Here is a 21,652-nt window from a genome sequence, read left to right as displayed (position 1 = left end):
ATCCTCTTCCCAAATTGCAAATCAAATGGCATAGTTGAGGTGTATCACGTGCATCATTACTCATATCTGGGTTATAAGTTATGCCATCATAAACAAAAAAGGAAAAGTTCTATCACACTTATAGTAATACATGATGCATAACCAAGTATAGTTCTGGCAGCCTGACTGGGTTTCGACAAGGACTTCACCCTCCTTTTGCCATATACAAGTCTGATGATTGGAAACCTTTCCAGTCTAGCTATTGGCCCCATAGGCATCAGTCAAGTACTCATGTACTTGAGGCGTCAGGTCCCTGAGGACACAGTCACACACGATACCATCTCAGGCTCTGCGCATTAGTGTTACAGCACCAGGTATGAGGATTCCCAGGAGCCACTTCTAAACAGGGAAGCTAACTGAAACTTAATTATACCAATACAATACGACTGAGAAACCTATAACTCATTCTCACTAGGGACAAACGAATACATCACTGGCTGAACTCTTAGCTGTGTCCTCATTTTTCTGTTGGCCACTCAACATGAGGGGGAGAGTGATGGACAAGTCAAGTTGAAAGAGATGGTGGTCTTATCCATTTGCACTTTTAATATCTTAATATCTCACATTTTAGAAAAACAGATGATCACGTGAGCAGACTGCGGGAAGCTCCCCTTGTACTGTAGGTGGGGTAAATCCACCCCTTAAAACTAAACTAATATTTTCTCTACTGGGACTAAAAGTGTATTGATCATGTTAATCTAGAGTTGAAGTTCAAGAGGAAGGTAGCTGCATTGTTGAATACCGTCCTCATTCAACTTTCTGGTACATTCACAATAAAGCACCCCAATCTAAAATATTCAGAAGTGGAAAATTAATTCTATTCATCTTTCAGAGTGTTGGAAAAATATTTATCAACTATGCCATTTTCCCTTTTTGTCCAAAATTTAAGGAAAGAATTTAATTGGTGTTCTTAGAGGTACAGGTCTCATACCATTTTGTTGTTCTCAAATATTTTCATCAGAAAAAAAAAACTTAAATGTATCCAACAAAATGAAAGAAACCTGTCAAGAAGCCTGAAATGCTGATCTTTGGATCTTACTGCATATCCTAAAATACAGGCTACTGATTTATGTGAGGGAAAAGCTCAGTGCAGTTTAGTCTTAAATTATTTAATCTGTTGTATTATTGAAATATAAGCATGATGTACTTGAGAGTTAAATGGTTTGAAAATGGTCTGAACAATATACTGTCAGTGTCTGTTGATCCATTGGGACTTAAGATCTATTTTGACGCCTCCCCCTCATTTATAAAATGTAGTGAACCAAGCAATATACATATACTTAGATATGAGAATATTAACTGGCTTCTTGATTTACCACCTCTTCCTGTGTCCCATCCACTTGTCCACCCAGTACCCTGTTCCCTGCAAACTCAGATAATCCTTCCCGTAGCTTCTTCAGTACCTCTGGTCTAGGTTGGAGTTCTGAAATATAGGGCCGCAGGATAGTTCTGTGAGATGTGGAAAATAGAAATGCTGGATATCGTGATTCACGGGCAGAAGACTGATTTTTATTGAAAACATTCATTCATCATCCACCCAAAGCCATACCAGAAAGAGATCTCTTTCACACGGCAGGGACTATGAATCTATTTGGAAGGAATCGTCTGAATCCCCCTTAATTTTTTTTTATTAGGTTCATGCAGTAAGCCCAAGATCACAGAAGAGTAAGAGTAAGTATTTCTGCAGTTACATTTATACCTATGCACTCGAAAAGAAAATGACTCAGTAACTACTACGCCATTTTACAAGATGGGAAAGATCTGACTTTAGCATAAGTTGGCATAATTAAAAAATGAAACGCAAAAACCTCAGTATGAGCCAATGTTAGGATGTAGTGATCAGAAGAGGCTATCTTCATGCAGATGCAAGCCTTATTGTAGAAATACCATTTAGAATGGAAAAGTAACAACCTCCCCTCACCACGTTTTGGATACCCTGTTTCTGAAGCAATGAATGGAGTCAGGACACAGACCCAGAGGGGTGCGGTCAGAGAAAATGACAGCAAATGACAAAAATAACCTTTCTGTTTCCACATACATACAAGATTATCACGGTTTGAAAATATATATTCTGAATCATCTTTCTTGTGGCTTCAGATGGCAGAGAAAGCATCAAATGATGACACGGACAGAAGATAGATCTATGGTGAACATAATGAGCTCTCTAGCTGTTCAAAGAGAGAACAAGGGCCTCTTCAAGAACCATCTATCGTCTCCTGGGTTCGTGCCCGGGACAGGCACAGAGTCATCTCTGGGAGGCCAAGGTGGATCACTGCGCTGTGGCCTCAATGAGCTTTCGACATGAAGATGTCATGCTTTTTCAATCTTTTTCCAATAGCTAAAGCTATTTTTTAAATTTTAATTTTTAAATTTTTAATGTTTATTTTTTAAAATTTTTAATTTTTTTTATTTTTTAAAATTTTAATGTTTATTTATTTTTGAGAGAAACAAATAGAGAGACAGCATGAACAGAGGGAGTGGCAGAGAGAGGGAGACACCGAATCTGAAACAGGCTCCAGGCTCTGAACTGTCAGCAGAGCCTGATGCGGGGCTCAAACCCATGAATCATGAGATCATGACCTGAAGTCAGATGCTTAACTGACTGAACTGCCCAGGAGCCTCTAAAGCTTTTCATTTTAAACATAGAGTTTTGCAAATGATAAGACTTCATTCTTTTTTATTGCTGGATAGTATTCCTGGAGGGTATTATGCTAAGCAAAATAAGTCAGTCAGAGAAAGACAAATATCAAATGATTTCATTCATTAAGTGGACTTTGAGAAAGTCAACAGACAAACATAGGGAAAGGTAAGGAAAATAAGATAAAAACAGAGAGGGAGGCAAACTATTAGAAACTCTTAAATGCAGAGATCCAACTAGGGGGCGATAGGGTTGGGTGGGGGTTGGGCTAAATGAGTGACAGGTAGTAAGAGGAAGACTTTTTGGGATGAGCACTGGATGGCATATGTAAAAGATGAATCACTGGATTCCACATCTGAAGCCAAGACTACACCGTATGTGAACTAACTTGAAAATAAATAAAATAATAAACAAATATGAAGTTTTCAAAAAGTATAATAAAATCTTATTAGTATGCATTAATCATATACCTGTTTAGAATTTCCTATAAAAAATTAAGTATAAGGAAACATACCAAAAATAATTTAGTAGAACCCAATAATCTATCATTCAGCTTAAACAGCTTTGTCATTAACGTTTAAGACTGAAGAAATAAAAATATTACATTCCTCATAAACTCTATCCATTATTTCCCCCTTTTCTCAGTGATAACTCAATATCACTCTGTGTATACTATCCCTCTTCAAGTAAATTAGATAGACATAGAATCATCGGAAGGGATCTCCTAACCAAAGACCATGGTGATATACACCAAATTTATTATTCTCCCATGAATTAGGCTTACAGATAAGAAGCATTGTTGGATTTCATGAAATAACTATATCATAATAAGTATCATTATTGTAACTCAAAAGTTTGGGACTTGTCTCTCAGATCATACACTTACTGTGCTATTCTACTTGGATGGGTTGTAAACAAATTGTTGTTCATGCCACAAGATTCCTTAAACAATAAAGGCCCAGGAGATAAAACCCTGTTATTCTTCACGATGAAGTGTTGAAAAATGTATCTGATCTTTTCTATCCATATTAATTAAGATACACAAAAATTGTGGTAGAAGAGTTTGCAAGTGTGATCAATGCATCCTCTGAATAAGAACAAGACTGCATTTAAAGTTTATTTATATATTTTGAGAGAGAGGGAGAGAGGGAGAGCGCACAAGTAGGGGAGGGTCAGAGGGACAGAGAGAGAGAGAGACAGAGAGAATCCCAAACAGGCTATGCACTGTGAGCACAGAGCCCAATGCAGGGCTCGTTCTCAAGAACCATGAGATCTTGACCGACCAGAGCCAAATGAAGACTCGGACCCAGGTTTAGGTCTTAACACTTGTATCAAGGACCAAATTATAAGACCTTCAAGGAAAAGAATGATGACAAGAACATATACTGGCTTATTTAGGAAAATAAGATCCATTTAGTAAATTAAATCTTCTATGTCTTCACTACTCAATGGGGTCCCACATCCTTATGCATCAACTGGAAACCTGTTAGAATTTTGGAATCTCAGGCCCCACCTTAGACCTACAGGATTCTATCTGCTTCTTAAAATTCCGCAGTTGATCCTTGTACACATGAAGTTTTGAATAGCAGAGCCGTATGTCCCTTCTTCTATGGTAATGAACGTAGGATTCTTCCATGGTGTGAATGTTTATCTCTCCTCCCCCGCCGCCCACTCTGTATGTCGAAACCAAACCTCCAAAGTAATAGCTTTAGGAGGTGGGGCCTATAGCAGAAAGAAAAACATATGATCCACGAAATGACATCTCACAAATGCTAAATTATGTAAATCGCTAAAGTTTTCCTGTAAAACATTCTGGTAGAGCAAATTTCAATTATCAATTAAAAATCAATTCAATGGTGATTATTTTTAACAGGGATATGTATCTCTCAGAACTGCTTAAGGAAGTCTGAAAATAAATTATAAGTTATACTAGAAACTGCATTCTCCAGAACTAAAGGAGAGAGGTAAATTCATTTAATCAACTGTATAATCCCCCATATTTAGAGATTTACATCTATTTTCTCAGGGGGTTTGTTTAGTGTTTTATTACATCAATTATTACATTAACACTAACTATTTTGAGTCAATAGATGGCACTTCTAAAACCTGAAGAAAGAATTACCCCCTGAGAATAAATATACTAAGAAAAATAAATATACCAAGAGAAAGAGTCAAATTTATAATAGAGGAGATCACATTCTCCTAGAAGTAATATATTTTAAAACGTATGTGAAGCATTTGATAAAGACCCAAATTCCAGTCAAGGAAACTCGTCAGGTCAATATGTTCTAATGCTGACAATGAACCAGTTGAGAAATAAGCCGACAAACAAAAATAAGAGCACAGAAATGGGAATTCTCATCAAGAAACCAGGAAACAGTACCCCTTACGCAAGACTATGTATGTTGCGGGTGTGTGTGTGTGTGTGTGTGTGTGTGTGTGTGTGTGTAAAATGCCTGGAGTAGAACGTGCTTCCACCTGACTCATTCAGGACGGAAATACCAGGCACTCATAGCCCACCTGTCAAGACTCAATCACAATTAACTACAAAGATCAATCACTGGACCCTTCTCAGGGAGTCATATGTTATTAGATTTTTACATATTTTCTTTCTGGTTCATGCATTAATCACTTGTGAGTTTAGTTAATATGAGTCGAAGCTTTCCTCTAATCTAACCACCTTTTGATGCATGAATGAATTTTTCTCTGGACACCAAATGTTTGGCATAGACCTTGAAGATTCACACAGTACACATAGATAAACACAGTAGGTGGCCTTTGATGCCTTCAAGTAATATAACCACTTATCTCAAAGCAAAAGCGACAGAGCTCCAAGCCTCTCTCCCACATTTTCTATCTACTCAAACATTCCGTTCAGGTCTCTAGTCTGGTGAATTAAGACAGAAATTCCTATCTCACAGCCTCTTCCCTCCTTCCACACCCACAGACGGATTCCACAGTAAGATGTGCTGGGAGACACATTTTGAAGTGAGATTTTGGGGCAGACGTCCACCTGCCTGGAACACGAAAGCCTCATGTTGGTTGTGATGGGGCTTTTTTGGTGTTTCAGTGAAAACATGATGAGTCGTGGCAACTCAGTGCCTGATAGAGGGAAGAGGGTCAGTGAGGGTCGTTTCCTTGGTTTCTACACCCAGCATTTCAGACTAGGGGTCTGAGGGGACCCGGGAGGGTCTGAGGGGAGCCCAGCAAGCACCCCATTCATAGAGCTCTTCTCAAGCACTTCTCGTTTGCCTCTATGCTATGATATTCCTTCTTCAGGGCTCTCCTTGGATTTGTTTGCTCCCATCAATTGACTCTGACTGAGAACTCACTCCTAGGACAGAGTCTCTCATCAGATGTTTCAGTTCAGGTTCAAACTGCACTGAGCACAGCATCTTGGTTGCGTGCCTCCCCAGCACAAGAGATGATCTTTAGGAGTGAGGGGCTGCATTTCCTTTGAACAGATTTTTTTATGGGAATAATAAATAAATTTTTGATCAGTACTCAGAACAGTGAGCTCAACGATTTGCAAGAGAACAGTAACATTAATATCCATAGTTCACAATACCAAAAATATTCTACTTCTGACAAGGGAACTTCTAAAAGTAGTATTATTCTGTTTGGAAAACAAATACATGACCTCGACAAATACTATATTATGTAATACTTTACTCAGCTATGTTTTAATCATAGTCACTATGTCAATTAGGATGCAAAGGTAGGATTCTTGCTCAATGAAATATTTTAGACTATCTTCTTTGATAAACTCAACGGAATTAAAAAAAGGAGCACAGCACATCTTTAGGAAAATACATTTTCGGGGCGCCTGGGTGGCTTAGTCGGTTAAGCATCTGACTTTCGCTTAGGTCATGATCTCGCGGTTCGTGGGTTCGAGCCCCGCGTCGGGCTCTGCGCTGACTGCCAGCTCAGAGCCTGGAGCCTGTTTCAGTCTGTGCCTCCCTCTCTCTCTGACCCTCCCCTGCTCACGCTGTCTCTCTCTCTCTCTCTCTCTCCTACAAATAAATAAAAATATTTTTTAAAAAAAGGAAAATACATTTTCTCAATTTAATATTCTTAGCCATGAAAGGTGAACCAAATTCATTGAATATTATCCTAACAGTTTAATGCATATAAAATTTCAAATTCAAGTTTGAAAAATATGTCCTTCAACCATTTCATATCCTATATTTGAAGAGTATGGTTAAAAATCAGACTTTCATAAAAAATATTATTAAACTGAGCTAATCCACTAATAACTTTCCCTTTCATGTAAACAGAACCTATTTTTGGTAAGTAACGTCTGGAGACAGTCATAAAAAATCCATACCAAAAATTAAATTTCACTATATAGATAATGTCTAATCAATGAAGTTTTAATTTAATAAGCAAACAAGTGTCATAGATATTTAATTTTGTTAGCAATTTTAGGGTCCCAGACAGACTTTTTTTTGTCTAAGAAGAAAAACTTCAGTCTTTAATAGCATCATTGTAGCCTGGATGATTTTATTCTGGTTTTGTTTGTAAAAGGTAGGAATGCAATGTAATTTTATCAAGAATGAATTAGTAAACGATGAAAGCTTTCATAAATATGAACATACAGCATTCAGTGTCAATATTTACAGTATTTCTTGAAAGGTATTAGATACTATTTACTCCTATGGTATATATTCCTTCCTGACAGTCTGCATGTTGTTCAAGAATCCATTCATGCTTTTATTTGCTTAGTTGAGTATCTGTTCACTTACTTAAATAAACCATGCATTTATGGGGTATCTGGGAGTCTCGGTTGGTTAAGTGTCTGACTCTTGATCTCATCTCAGGTCCTTATCTCACACCTCATGAGTTCGAGCCCTGCATCGAGCGATGCACTGAGAGCATGAAGCCTGCTTCACATTCTCTCTCACCTCTCTCTGCCCCTCCCCCACACACACTGGACACATGCAGTCTCTCTGTTTCAAAATAAATAAATATTTAAATAAAGCATGCATTTTTAGATTCCAGGAATGTAAAAAAAGGAAAGAATGAATGGAGTGAATTTAAAAAAAACACACACTTTATACCTTTATAATTGTTAGCTACTGGGGACTAATGTTATTTTACTGCCCTTCAAAGAAATTAACATTCTCAGACACACTTCAATGTATAGAAAAATGAATTTTTAAACTCCTATTATATGTAGACTGAGATTCTAGGCACAATGAGTGCTGGGGAAAGTGCAGATACAATTAATAACCTCCTGGGGCACGTGAGTGGCTCAGTAGGTTGAGTGCCTGACTCTTGATTTCTACTCAGGTCATGATCTCACGGTTCCTGAGATCAAGCCCCTCTCGCATTCACGCTCTCAAGCTCTCTCTCTCTCTCAAAATGAATAAATAAACAAAAGAAACTCCTGCAACAAGGCCCTTTCGAGCAGCTTCCAGCCAGATAAATGCCCAGCCACTTCCTTTTATGTGACCAAGTCAGTCTAGCATCCTAGAACAACGATTTCATCCTTAAAATGCAAACATCAGTGAGTAACACTGAAATCTCAGCTGTCCTTGCATAACTAAGAACCGAGATATAGTATATGTAAAATAAGCTGACAGATTATAAGATATTGTAAGAAAGTTTTATTTATTAAGAGAAGTCTGGTTCCCCCTCACTTGCCATCAGGAACCAGTGACTCACACGGCCCTTGTCCTACCCTGACATCAACCCCCTTTGTGTCCAATTTTGGACCTTATGCACCTTCTTACCCAAAGTTCTTTGTCCATATTCCATCCTCCAAACACCTGCTCAGGCGAATCATCTAAAAGCTGTGATTGCCACGCTCCAGTGTCACGTTTGTCGTCTTGAGCACTGATGGCTTTGCAGGCAGAATTCACTAAGGTAGAAGTGACGGGAGGAGCCACCCTGGGAGGCACTCAAGGCTTATATTTTTAAGTGAGGAGGTTTGTCATTATCCTTCCAGTCACATATTAAGGCAAAGGTTGCATTTTCTCTCACAGACAGAAAAGACTTATTCACCACAATGTCAGGCTCTTGCAAGAATGACTGATTTGTGTCTTCTTCATCAGAAACGAGACCATGTAAAAGGCCTAATTATCTTATCAGGGAAGGTAAAAGACATGGTCACTTGAGAATGAAGTAATGTGATCTATTCTAAAGCAAAAGCCATTTGTCCATTACAGTTGCTTGAATAATTAGAAAATCCAATCGGAGCGGCACAGAACCATTCTCAGAGTTCACTCCACACAGTTCATTGATCTGTTGCTGAGCACATGCTGTGAGTTGGTAGGGCTAATATGCACCACTTTTGGAGGGGCTCATAGACAGTAACTTCACTAAGGCATCAAGGTAGTTCGTTAAGGACCAACATCACCCAAGGATGACTGTCTATCAGAAAGGATGGGTATCTAATAGGAAAAAATAAATAAATAAGAAAGGATATGTAGGGGCCCCTGGGTGGCTCAGTTGGTTAAGCATCTGACTTCGGCTCAGGTCATGATCTCCCCCATTCATGAGTTTGAGCCCCGCATCAGGCTCTGTGCTGACAGCTCAGAGCCTGGAGCCTTCTTCGCATCCTGGGTCTCTCTCTCTCTCTCTCTGCACCTCCCCCACTCATGCTCTGTCTCTGTCTCTTTCTATTTCTCTCTCTCTCAAAAATTAACATTTTAAAACAATTTTTTAAATCAAAAAAGGGATATGTGGCTGTGACATACCTTTAAAACGAGTTAAAAAAATAAAGCTGCCCTAGATGAGAAAAGTGGGGTGGGAAGTTCAGTACACTGAAGCTGATGATTCAAAAGTAGGTCCAGATCAGAGGGAGGAAGAAGCCGTGGAGGCTCCTGGAGGAGGGACCTGGCAAGAGGCCATCACTGAGAAGCAGCTGAGATTGACGTCCCACCTCAGAACGGGTCTCCACCAAGTCTGGGGCGACAGCTGCCTTCATCGCACTGGGCAGAGCCCAGATCAGAGGGTGGCATGTGCGTTTAGGTGCAGCTCCAAGGCACTCAAAGGGCTGTGTCCTGTTCTTTCTCAAAGTGTTTGCATCTTTGCCTCTAAGATGATGTCTACCTTTGACAAAGTGTTCCATTAGGACATGGCTTCTTCATGAACGGTGCTAGAAAACACTGAAAACGAGCCACCGATTCCTGCCTTCAGTTCACGAATATTTACTCAACGTCTTCCACATGCTAGTTACTACTCTAGGATAAAGTCTCTCTGGGGGCGACAGCTCCCAACGCAAACAGAAAAACATACATATTATGTTAAATGGTGATATGGACATTGGAGAAAAATTAGGCAAGAAAGAAAGGGAGAGAATGCCCTCCTACATGGACACAGGTCTTATAATTCAAAACAAGTCACTCAACATTTACATATGTTTCAACTTACAAGTCTAAGTTTGTGATTAGATTCCTTGTCATCTACTTACTAAATAATCTAAATGATTGCTTTTTTTTTTTTTTACAAGATATTTCTTCCAGTGTTAGCCTCATCACTGTCTTCTTACACTACACTCAACTATTTACTTGGCGTGCACTGTGCCACCATGCTTTTCCCCCAACCCTCCTTCTGGTCTCTCATGGATGAGACATCACAGTGCTGTGGTCCAAGCACATCAGATGCTGTTTCAAAGACTGACACAAAGGCTAACGAAGAGCATCCAAACTCACCCAGGGCATCATTTGTAAACGTCTCCATTCATCGAGTGCTCAGGTTTATTCTGTCATCACACACGCCAGGGTATTTGGTGGTGCTCTCAGAAAAGAATAATCAATGACAAACAAGCAATTTCTTGCTGAACCTACCGTATGCTCTGCTCTCTAGTCTCCATGTCCTACCCTGGCTCTGCTGATCTATTTTTTCACTGAGTCAAGTTATCCATCTTCCAGCCTTGACGCAGGATTGTGAGTGAAAACAATGGATTCAGCTGTGCCTCTGCCCCTCTGGTGACAATATTGATGAGAGCCCTTCTTCCTGGTACCCAGAAAATGGAGCTACAGGCAGGCAACATCATCATCACAATATTTTTCTCCCGAGTCACCTCTGCACATGGACAAGGTACTCAAATTGCTTTCTTTTTCATGGAAACCAGAAAAAAATAACTCAGGCAATCAACAAAACAATTTACAAAGCAGTCAGGCAAATAAAAAGTTCTCCTTCTACAAGAATGTAGAACTCATCTTAGATGGAGATTTGTTTTCTTGGTATTAAGACACGAAAGTGACCTTCCCAAAATTTCTGAAGAATCTCTAAGTGAGGCTAGGCAAGTGCATGGGCAAGCACATCAGGTACATTCTTAAACATCAGGACCAGAAACATGTACCCCAGTATGGTAAACTCCAGAGATGGCAAATAGTAGGTGTTGTGGAACTACTTGTCAGGAAGGTGCCTGGTTTTCTGTTCATTTCCATAGTTTGAGAACCTAAAAGGAAGGGCTCAGCATTCTATCTTCTGCTGAAATAGAATAGTCATGATGCACGTAGGAATAAAAATGTGGGGACGAATGACTGGCCTCATCTTAGTGTCACTTGTGATTATCTTTGTTATTGCTATTGATGATGATGTTTTTATCAGGGAAGAGAACTCAGTATTCTTAGCTCTGAAATCTGAGAGGGTTCAGTGGGAGAGGGCACAGTCTTTTCACCTTAAATTATTTATTAGCTTCAATATCTGTCTCAGGGACTTAAAGTTCTGTATGCAACGGCGTAGCTACAGGTGGCACGTTCCATGCCTGCGTTGGAGATACGCAAAAGAATGTTCCTAAAAATAAATGGATTGCTTATGAGATCTAATTTTATTATTTTATTTTATTTTTTTCTAATTTTATTATTTTAAATGTTTCTATTTATCTTGAGAGAGAGACAGACAGCGTGCAAGCAGGAGAGGGACAGAGAGAGAGGGAGGGAGAGACTCCCAAGCAGGCTCTGCACTGTAGGCATGGAGCCCAATGCGGGGCCGATCCGACAATCTGTGAGATCATGACCTGAGTTGAAATCAAGAGTCCGATGCCTAACTGGCTGAGCCACCCACGAGCCCCTTTAATTTCATTTTTATTAATTACAAAAAGACTAAGACCTAAGTCTTATCTTCACCGTTGTGAATGTCTACATAAGCATTTGTCCCTTTGGGAGAGATATTTGAGGAAGTTCTGGTTCTGTTATTCTGAAGATATCTCGTGCTGACACTGGGATTAATTCAGCTTCCTAAACTCAGCACAGTTCTGCTAAGTACTAAGCTATTGACATTAATTATTATTTTGACTTTGCTACCAGTCACCAGTCTGATCCTAAAGCTGTGTGTGTGTGTGTGTGTGTGTGTGTGTGTGTGTCTGCGCACGCATGCGTGCACAGACACACACTTTCAACTTCCTTTGCATCCTACACTCACCACATATTATCATGAGCCATAGACCCTAGTAGGAAGGAAAACCTATGGGCTGCTATGGATTAGAAGAATCTTAAATCTGGAAACGTTTCCATTAAATAAAGTAAGTGGTTAAATATCTTCTGTCTTTGGGGGAATGGGCTAGAACATTTTATAAATTTTAATATGGAATTATGCCAAGGTTACTCTTAATTCAACACTGAACTTCAATAAAATCTGGGATTAATCATAAAAGCCTCTTAAATTTACTCAGCAAAGTTACCAAATAGTCCTTGATAGAGTAAATGAGTCATACATTCACAAGGTGTTTAGGAGAACATTTAGCACCGGGCCATGGAAATAAGCTTAAAACCCTTTTGGGAAAGGAAATCTAAGAATCGCGCCAACTTTTTGATGGCACCCTAGATAATTAAAGTTTTATTTTACTCTAGGCCTCTAAATCCATGGTTGTTTATCCAGGAATGTGCCAACAATCTCTCATACAGGAAAAAGTGATGTGTTCCTAGAATTTATGAGTCTTACAGGTTTATAATTTCGGTGTAATAATTTCCAATTTACTCATTTCTGGAACTCACGATCTGGCTTTATACATTTCATTTGAATGATTTTTTTAAAGTTTATTTATTTGAGAGAGCCAGGGACAATGGGAGTGGAGGAGGAGCAGAGAGAGCCGGAGAACCCTGCAAGCCCCACACTGGCCGTGCAGAGCCAGACGCGGGGATCAAGCTCACTTGACTGTGTGACAGGGACCCGAGCAGAAACTGAGAGATGCTCTACTAACTGAACCACCCAGGTGCCTCTCATTTCACTGGCTTTTTAAAATAACTACTGAGTAAATGATACAAACCATCTAGATGTATTAAAATCTGTGAATTTGCACCTGTATATGAGCATTTTACTACCTGAAAGAAAATTAGAAGTTCTCATTCGGGGCCATTTCTCAAGGTGAGGTAATAAACTTGTCTCTTCAGGGTCTCTGCTCCTTGTCCTTTTTATTCGGTCATAAACAGTCCTCACATAATTTTTCTCTTCCTGGATTACCCTGCATTTGTCCTGACTGCACGATTCCATTTGTGACCATTCACCGCATGTGCTTTTGCTTTACGTATCCCTCTTGCGTGGCCTTTTTCATTCTCTTGAAAAATAGGCCCACACAAAAGCTGTGAACTTCTGTACGTTCACAGGTATTCACTGAGCATGTGACTGACTGTTTCATAAAATGTTACGTACAACTGTAGTAGGTGATCTGGGCTACAAAGGGAATACCAATTTGCAACTCAAAGTTAAAATCCCTGTGTCCTGATGCGGACCACGTGTGAATGTGTGTGGGACATTCTAGACACAAGTAATAGAGCAAAAGAGAGGCAAACATTTCTGTCCTTATTTTCTCTGAGAAAGATAAACTCTGAAGGTACAGCAGGATTTCTGTCCACAGGGAAGTTTTACTTGCAGGGCCAGGTACGCTGTGTTACTTAGATTTCTTATTTGCAAAAATAAAAGCAAGATGTTACAGGCCAACTATGAGAGTGTCACAGTGCAGAGAAAGGGTGGGTGGGGTGAGGTGCTGGAAGCGGGGCTTGAGGGAGCACCTGTGGGTCATTGGGCCATGCACTTCTGAGACCCTGAGCCACACTTTGGGGCTGAAAGGGCAGAGGGGACACCAGTGGGCAATGATGCTGGCGGTTAGCCAAAGTGAGAAATTTGTGTTCAAATACGGTGATGGATGTTTCAGAACGTAGTGATAGTTAATATCCATACAATGCATAATGAGAGGCAGCAAGTATCTTCTTGAATCTTCACACATCCATCAAGGATGGGTGCTATTTTATGGTTGAGCAAAGTGAAGCTTACAGAGGTAAAGTAACTTGCCCGAGACCACGTAGCTAGCACGGGATGGAAAGAGGATTAGCGTGAGGCCCAGGGCCTCTGTGCAGAGGAATTTTAAGCTGCCTTAAAAGGGCAAGGGTAGAAGGGGTGAGAACAGCCTTCCTCCCTGCATTCCGGTTGCATTGCTCTTGAAGTGTGCCTCCATCCCTCACCCCACACACTCTTTTTTGTTTTGTTTTTGATGTTTATTTACTTTTGAGAGAGAGAGAGAGAGTGCACGAGTGAGGGAGGGGCGGGGGGGGGCAGAGGATCTGAAGTGGGTTCTGTGATGATGACAGAGAGCCCGACAAGGGACTTGAGCCCATGAACCATAGATCATGACCTGAGCCAAAGTTCAACACTTAACCAACTGAGCCATCCAGGTGCCTCTACTCTACACACACACACATGCACACACACACACACACACACATACTCATGTATCTTTCTCTTCCACCCTTTCTCCCCCTCCTCTCTAGCTTTTCTGTTGTCTTAGCTCATTTTGCTGTGACCAAGGAGCACTGACTGACCGTGTTCTAAAAAACATTGGCTTCTCATAGCTCTAAAACCTGGAAGCCCAAGATCAAGGCACTCAGATTCAGTGCCTTGTGTGGGCCCTTTCCTGGTTCATGGGCAGCATCTTCTTGCTGTGTCCTCCCATAGAGGAAGGGGCGTGGGGGTGTTAAATAAAGGCACCACTGAGGATACGGATCCCATCAAGAGGTTCCACCTTCAGGACTTCATCACTTCCAAAGGCCCCACCTTCTGACACTACTGCCTCGGGGTCAGGTTACAACAGCTGATTGTCGCTGGGCTCAAACATGAGTCTACAGCACTCACCTGCCTAGGCAGCCTGTAGGGAGCTTGCAAAACCCGTCAAGGACCACGTTGCTCTTCACACTTAGAGACACTTTCGCCCCAACATCCTCACTCCCTCCCAGCCCATGCTTTTCGCCAGGCATAGAAGGCCCGTTTTCACGGTCCAGGACCCTTTTCTCACTCGATTGCTCATCACTGACACCCATGAACCTTCCATCCTGACCATGAAAACTCTCCTGGTCTTCCAGGCACAGCACACGTCTCAGGCCACACCACCACGTGCGCCTTTCCAGCATCTCCATTCCTCTTGCTCCTCTCACAGCTAACCCCACCTTTAAGAGGTAGCCCACGTGCAACGGTAACTTCCTGTCTTGGGGGGTGGGAATTCTACCCCCAGACACACTGCACCTTCATAGACAGCACTGTACTTGATCACCCTGTTAGCATTTCCTGTTTCAATAACTGATCACATTTCTTTACATCTTCTAAGCTTAGGATGGTAAGGATTTGTCTTCCTGCTCAAATGTTCCTAGCACATGAGACATGCTTAGTATGTTTTCAATTTTAAAAGAGCGGTTTTTTGATTTTAATTAGAGAAAGCAAGTGAATACATTCAGTCACAAGAGGAGTAAGATTCATCTGTTAGGCTGGAGATTTTCTTTGAAGGCTGTTAACTATGAGATAGGAGAAAAAAATACATATATAGTTAACCATATTTAGAAATGGGAAATATGAGTATTATTTTGCATTAAAAGGTTTTGCCTACTGGTAGTGATAAAATAGCCATTTTTGATGGAGTTCAAATCATGATCAAGCGCATTGCTGTGCACATTACTCATCACCAAGATTCTGACAGACGAGGTCCAGAATTCCATGTTTCAGAGAACAAAATGGGGTTTAGCATGGAGAAGAGAATGGCCAGAAATTGCACAACAACATAATGGACAAAGCAGAAACTGATTAAGATTCAACTTGAACTATCTGTTCTTGCTAAAACACTCCCTCACCCAAGGTGGCCAGGTATTCAGCTTCACTGTCATATTTTAACCGGACAAATGCAGGTAAGTAGTCATATAAATGCACTCCCAGAATTAGCATCCATTCCTTCAGTCCTCATTGTTTACACACCTCCAGAATAATATTTGTGGCCTTGCCTGCAATTTCTAAACACTTTCTTTTTCTTTTTAAAAATTTTTAGCAGGTAATGAGAGGGAGAGAGAAAGAACATGAATGGGGGAGGAGCAGAGAGGAGACACAGAATCCGAAGCAGACTCCAGGCTCTGAGCTGTCAGCACAGAGCCTGATATGGGGTTCAAACTCACAAACTGTGAGATCATGACCTGAGCCAAAGTCAGATGCTTAACAGACTGAGCCACCCAGGTGCCTCTAAGCACTTTCTTCTTTATGTCCCTTGACACTCTATCATGGTGACTTTTCCTTTGTGGATATTATTTCTTCCCCTGTGCTGTAATCAGGGACAACCCCCAAGGTCCTACATTCTCCTAGAACTTTTGGTTATGATGACTTCAGCTCTTACGTTTATTTGATTAACATCTAAATTGATGTTATCCTGCTGTCTGTTTCATATATCTGTCCCCATTTCATATTGGATAGGACTTCTGGGTGTTCTATCCTCAACTTCTATTTTCACATCTCTAAAAGTCTCGAAAACCTCCAATCCAAGTCTATCAAAATGTATTATTATTTTTCTGATTGTCTTCAGGTAAAGCTGCACACTATTTTGACTTGTTTCTGTGTTTTTTTAATGTAAAATGATATATTATGTTCATTTGGATCTTAGTTCAAAATATCTTTGACACCTATCTGGTTCTTCCCATTCTTAATGTATTCTTACCACGAAGATTAAGTCAATCTTAGGTTAAGTGATGTCAACCAAAACCAGGGTGACTAACTCACAATTGACCCCACAGTCTTCGGCCCTACCTTTTCCAGTATACTCTACACAACATTACCTAAAACACAGCTCTCATACATTATCAATCTAATCAAACTCTTTGAAAGAAAAAAAAAAAAGTCTTCCTACTTAAAAGGACTCAATCACTATCATTCCTACTTAAGAGGATTCAATTACTATTGTTGAGATAATTGATGAATTAATAAATAAATCCAAATGCTAAATCACCTACTTATTGGAAATTCAGAACTTGTCCCCTACATATGTTTGCGAAAGCACAATAGTTTTTCTTTTTTTTTTTAATGTTTTTTTTTTAAATTTATTTCTAGGAGAGAGAGAGAGAGAGATAGCGTGAGCTTGGGAGGGTCAGAGAGAGAGGGAGTCACAGACTGAAACAGGCTCCAGGCTCTGAGCTGGCAGTCAGCACAGAGCCCGACGCGGGGCTCGAACCCATGAACCGCGAGATCATGACCTAAGCGAAAGTCAGACGCTTAACCGACTAAGCCACCCAGGCGCCCCGCACAATAGTTTTTCTTAACAGACATAGACAGTACGCAGATTTTCTTATCTGGCAATTCAATGTTACTAAGGAATCCAATAACTGCAGGCACATTTCTTGAAAACTGCCAATATGATTAGCATCTCGCATAATATTTGAACAACAAAACTATGCACTGGGTCACATAAGAATAACTAAATATAGAACCATATCTTCATGGTGTAAAGTTGAGAATGTTTTCAAGGCTGAAGATTCCCAAAGAAACCCAACTCATCAACTCAGGCACACTAACCATATTTTTATAGGTATCCACAGGTTCTTGTCTTTCCCTACCAAGCTGGCAAATAATAGTGAGAAACTGTGATGTTTTAGTCTTCTAGATCTGAAACTTTATTTGTGGAGAAAACTCACTGCATCTAAATGTAAATGATATCTCTTACCCACTCATGCCTCTTACCATTCCACTGTACTATGGTGAGGCATATATAATACTGTTGGAGAGGCAGCAGACACTGTCAACTGCTTTTTAAATACATATCTTCTCTCTGCATCACAAAGAATTTCTCCTCCAATTTTGAGTTGGCACAGGAGGTCCAGAAAAATAGAAGCTAGAGAGTCAATTTCTTATTTTCACTTTAAGGCTTCACATTTCTTTCAGAGTTGGAGGTAAAAAGAAATGTAGAATTCAGGCAAAATAAATGTAGCCACTTCTAGAAAATCACCTTGGACCTTTTAGGTCTATGTTCCCAGTGCCCGTTGGATAATGGAAGAGCTTGGAACAAACAAGCATGGTGATTAAGGAAGTGGTAGACATCTCTTTTCAGCTTTAACGCAGACGTGATCATCTGAACCATCTTAAATATGGAAACAGCTTCAAAGGCTGAATTTAAACAACATCAGACCTCTTCAAACACATGAGCTTGTGCCCAGGAGAGTGAAAACATAGACTATATTTATGTTTTGCTAGTGGCTTATTCACATACCACATGCATGAATATAAGTTGTATAACATACTAAAACAGGAAAGGTGAACCATGGAGGGCAAAGGGTAGGGTACAACGTAAATTTCATCAGTAGTGAGAACAGATATGAAGCGTTGGACATCTCTTCTATATATATGGCTGGAGTAGGTGAGGGGCAGAGAGAAACGGAGAGAGAATCCCAGCGAGGCTCTGCTGTCAGCCCTGACACGGGGCTTGATCTCACCAAACCTAAGAACATGACCTGAGCCAAAGTCAGATTCTTAACCAACTGAGCCACCCAGGTGCCCCTTGGCTGGATTGTTAGTTAATATTAGTGTAGCTTTTAAATTCAGGTTCTGAGAAACTATTGTAGTTGTGTGCCATCCAGGTCTTTTCGAAATGACAGGTGAAACAAAACAAACAAACAAACAAACATGATTCATTATCATAATAACTATCACATGTTAAGTTCCTCCTGTGCGTTATCTAGGCACTGACTTAGCCTTTCAGATCATTCCAAAGCCGTGAAAACTGTTTAACGTGTGCGATTATCACAAAGAAAGGGAGACAACACCCAAGGGACACGGAGTTTAACCAGCATGTTCAGCACCAAAGCCGTGATGTGTATCACAGCTAGGCATATGGTGGGAGGCAGGAGGGGGATGCACCCATGCCATCCATAGTCCGCACTCTTCCACATACGCGAAATTCGATAGACGGCCCAGTTGACAGTGTTTCCACGGAGTTGACTTCATGTCTCTCCTCAGCTTTTATTAAGAACACATCACAATCTTTTTAATAAAAAGCAATATGAAGCTTGACACAGGATTTACTATACAAATATTCTTGAGGGTGTTTTTCTTTCCCTCTCTCAGTGCTACTTATATGAAGTCTCAGGTGTGAAATTTATGTCACAACCAAGCTAAGGAAATATTTGCTGACACTGAGGAGCTGAGAAATAGAGATGTTTGCTTTTTTTTTTGGTCCCCAGAGTAAGAGCTGTCTGGCTCCTTTATTGACCTCCTCTTCCTTGATGAAAGGCATATTTCTCTTTGCTTTGCCTTTTTTCTCTTCTGATGAGAGTTTTTAAAATTTACTCATTAGCAATGATCCAATATACAATGTCGTATTGTTAACTACACTTGCCACACCAAATGTTAAATCCTCAGAACTTATTTATAACTGGAAGTTTGTATCTTTTGTCCACGTAGCTTTGCCTTTTCAGTCCTATTTATATTTCCCTGGCCCTGATCCATTATGCAATTTACATCCTTTTAAAATAATGTTCCTGTATTCTGAGTTTTCATTTAAGCTTGCAACAAATCCTGAGACAGTGGGCAAAGGTGTAGACCTTTTGGAACAGCAGGTGGCATCCAGGGGTTTTAGGAGATACCTAAGCCAACAGGGATTTCTGAGAAGGAAGGGATCAGATCGGGCCGAGCTGGTCAGGGAGGGCTTCTAAATGGGATTCATGAGAAAGCAAAACCATCATCAGTGATGAGGGAGATTCTCATGGTGGGAGATGGAGGGTGTAGCTCTTAAGTGGCATTAACCTTATGACATGATTTTGTAAATGATGTCTGAGATCAGGTTCCCTGGGGAGCTGATGTTGATGGAGTGCAGGACAATTATCCAGATGAGCTCTTGGGAGCATATCTGCAAGAGTGAGGGAAGTGGAGTCAGGCTGAGGACAGAGGTGACCCTTGAAGCCTCGGCGCTTAGGAACTAAGATTGACCCTTTGGAGTCATCTTGGCAGGAGGAAACGAGTAGAGGCCTCTTTACACCCACCATCACCCATTCCTCAGATGCTGACTGGCTTCAGGAGGGGATGCAGGTCCTCCAGGCTCTGACGACCACCAGAAAAGCATCTCCTCCAGGGCCTCTGGCACCAGCAATGCCAACTCAAGGGCAATGCCGAAGAGCGCCACAGTGTCCATGGAGTGCAACTCATATCTGCTAATCTCCATGGCTCACACAGGCAACCAGGAGGGGGAACCAAATGCAATGACAGACCTGAGCCCCCTGGGTAAGCAATAAACTACTTTAAATAGGTAATTATTATCTATTGTTACACTGATTACACTGAGGGTGTTTTTTTTTTTTCATTGGTTAATGAATGGCAAACACAATTATCTTTGACACAAGAAGATAATCTTTCCTTTACAATAATCCTTCCTTTACAAGCTTCTGGGCTGGTTTCCTAGTAAACTCCCAATGAAGTTGAATGAGGACACAGTCTGTGAGGAAAGTTAGATTGACGTTCTCAGCTTAGTTTATGAGAGCTCTGTGGCCGTGAGAGTCCATGATTTTTCCTGAATGGCTGGTTTGTTGCTGAGCAATAAGTAAAGCGCTGTAAGAATCAAAACTCATGTATTTCCCAATAAATAAACATGTTTAAAATTTAAATGTGTTTTAGCCATATTACATATGTACATATTATATATACTATATGTATAATATAGTATGTACTATATATATTTGTTTACACATATAGATATATATATTTAAACTACTTTATTGAGGTATGATTGGCATGTAAAAAACTGTACATGTTTAATGCATGTAATTCAGTGAGTATGGGGATAAGTGTACATTTATCATCAAAACCTTAACTGCCAAGGCCAAATACAAATTGAGGACCTCCCAAGGTCTCCTCCCACCCTCTTTATGTAGCTATGTATTATTTATAATCAAGGTTGCTATTCTTATATCTAGAATAATCATACATATGAAAAAATGGAAAAAGGAAATTGATGGTATATATACCAAAATATTATTTTATAGACAATGTTGGTATAATGAGCATCATTTGATCTACTTTTTATTTTTCCATATTTTTCAAATTTGCTCAATATACTGTGTATTCCATACAAATTGAAAATTGTTCAATTTGAGAAAAGAATTTTGTCAAACTAAGTCATGGAAATAATAGGAAAGAAGATCTCTTGCATTAGCAAGGAATCATCATGAATAGAATCATCAATCCTATGACATACAGCCCATTGCTGCATTTTAGAAAATATGGAGAGAAAAGTGGTGCTGAACTAGCTATCATACACTTATTTATAAATGTGTTCACTAATTTGAGACATGCTCTTACTGCCATGGGACAGTTCCATTATTCTTTAACTAGTGGCTAAGGGTTTACTGTGCACACAGCCATCATTACACTCAGAACAGAAATGCAAGGAATATGAGAAAAATGTGTTGGGTAATCAGATCCTAAGCAAATTTGCGCAGTGATCCAGTGAAAATAATGTCCACACTTGGAGTCATTCAAAAACCCATCCTACTATAAACAGAGCCTGAGATCACTAGCTTGAGCTGGCCTGCCCAACGCAAATATCCAAAAGGATCTCTGAGGCTCAAGACCCCTTTCCCTGGGGAGAAGACCCAGGGAAAGGGGTGGTAACCATGAAATGCATAATAGATTTTGTCAAATTAGCACCAAAATAATACAATCTACTTCATTAATTATTTCTATATTGCACTCCATGTTGATATGTACTAATTGGGGTATATCATATTAAGTAAAATATAT

Source organism: Crocuta crocuta, unplaced genomic scaffold, assembly GCF_008692635.1.
Source record: "Crocuta crocuta isolate KB4526 unplaced genomic scaffold, BGI_CrCroc_1.0 scaffold111, whole genome shotgun sequence".
NCBI lineage: Eukaryota > Metazoa > Chordata > Mammalia > Carnivora > Hyaenidae > Crocuta > Crocuta crocuta.
Note: the sequence above shows the minus strand (reverse complement) of the source record.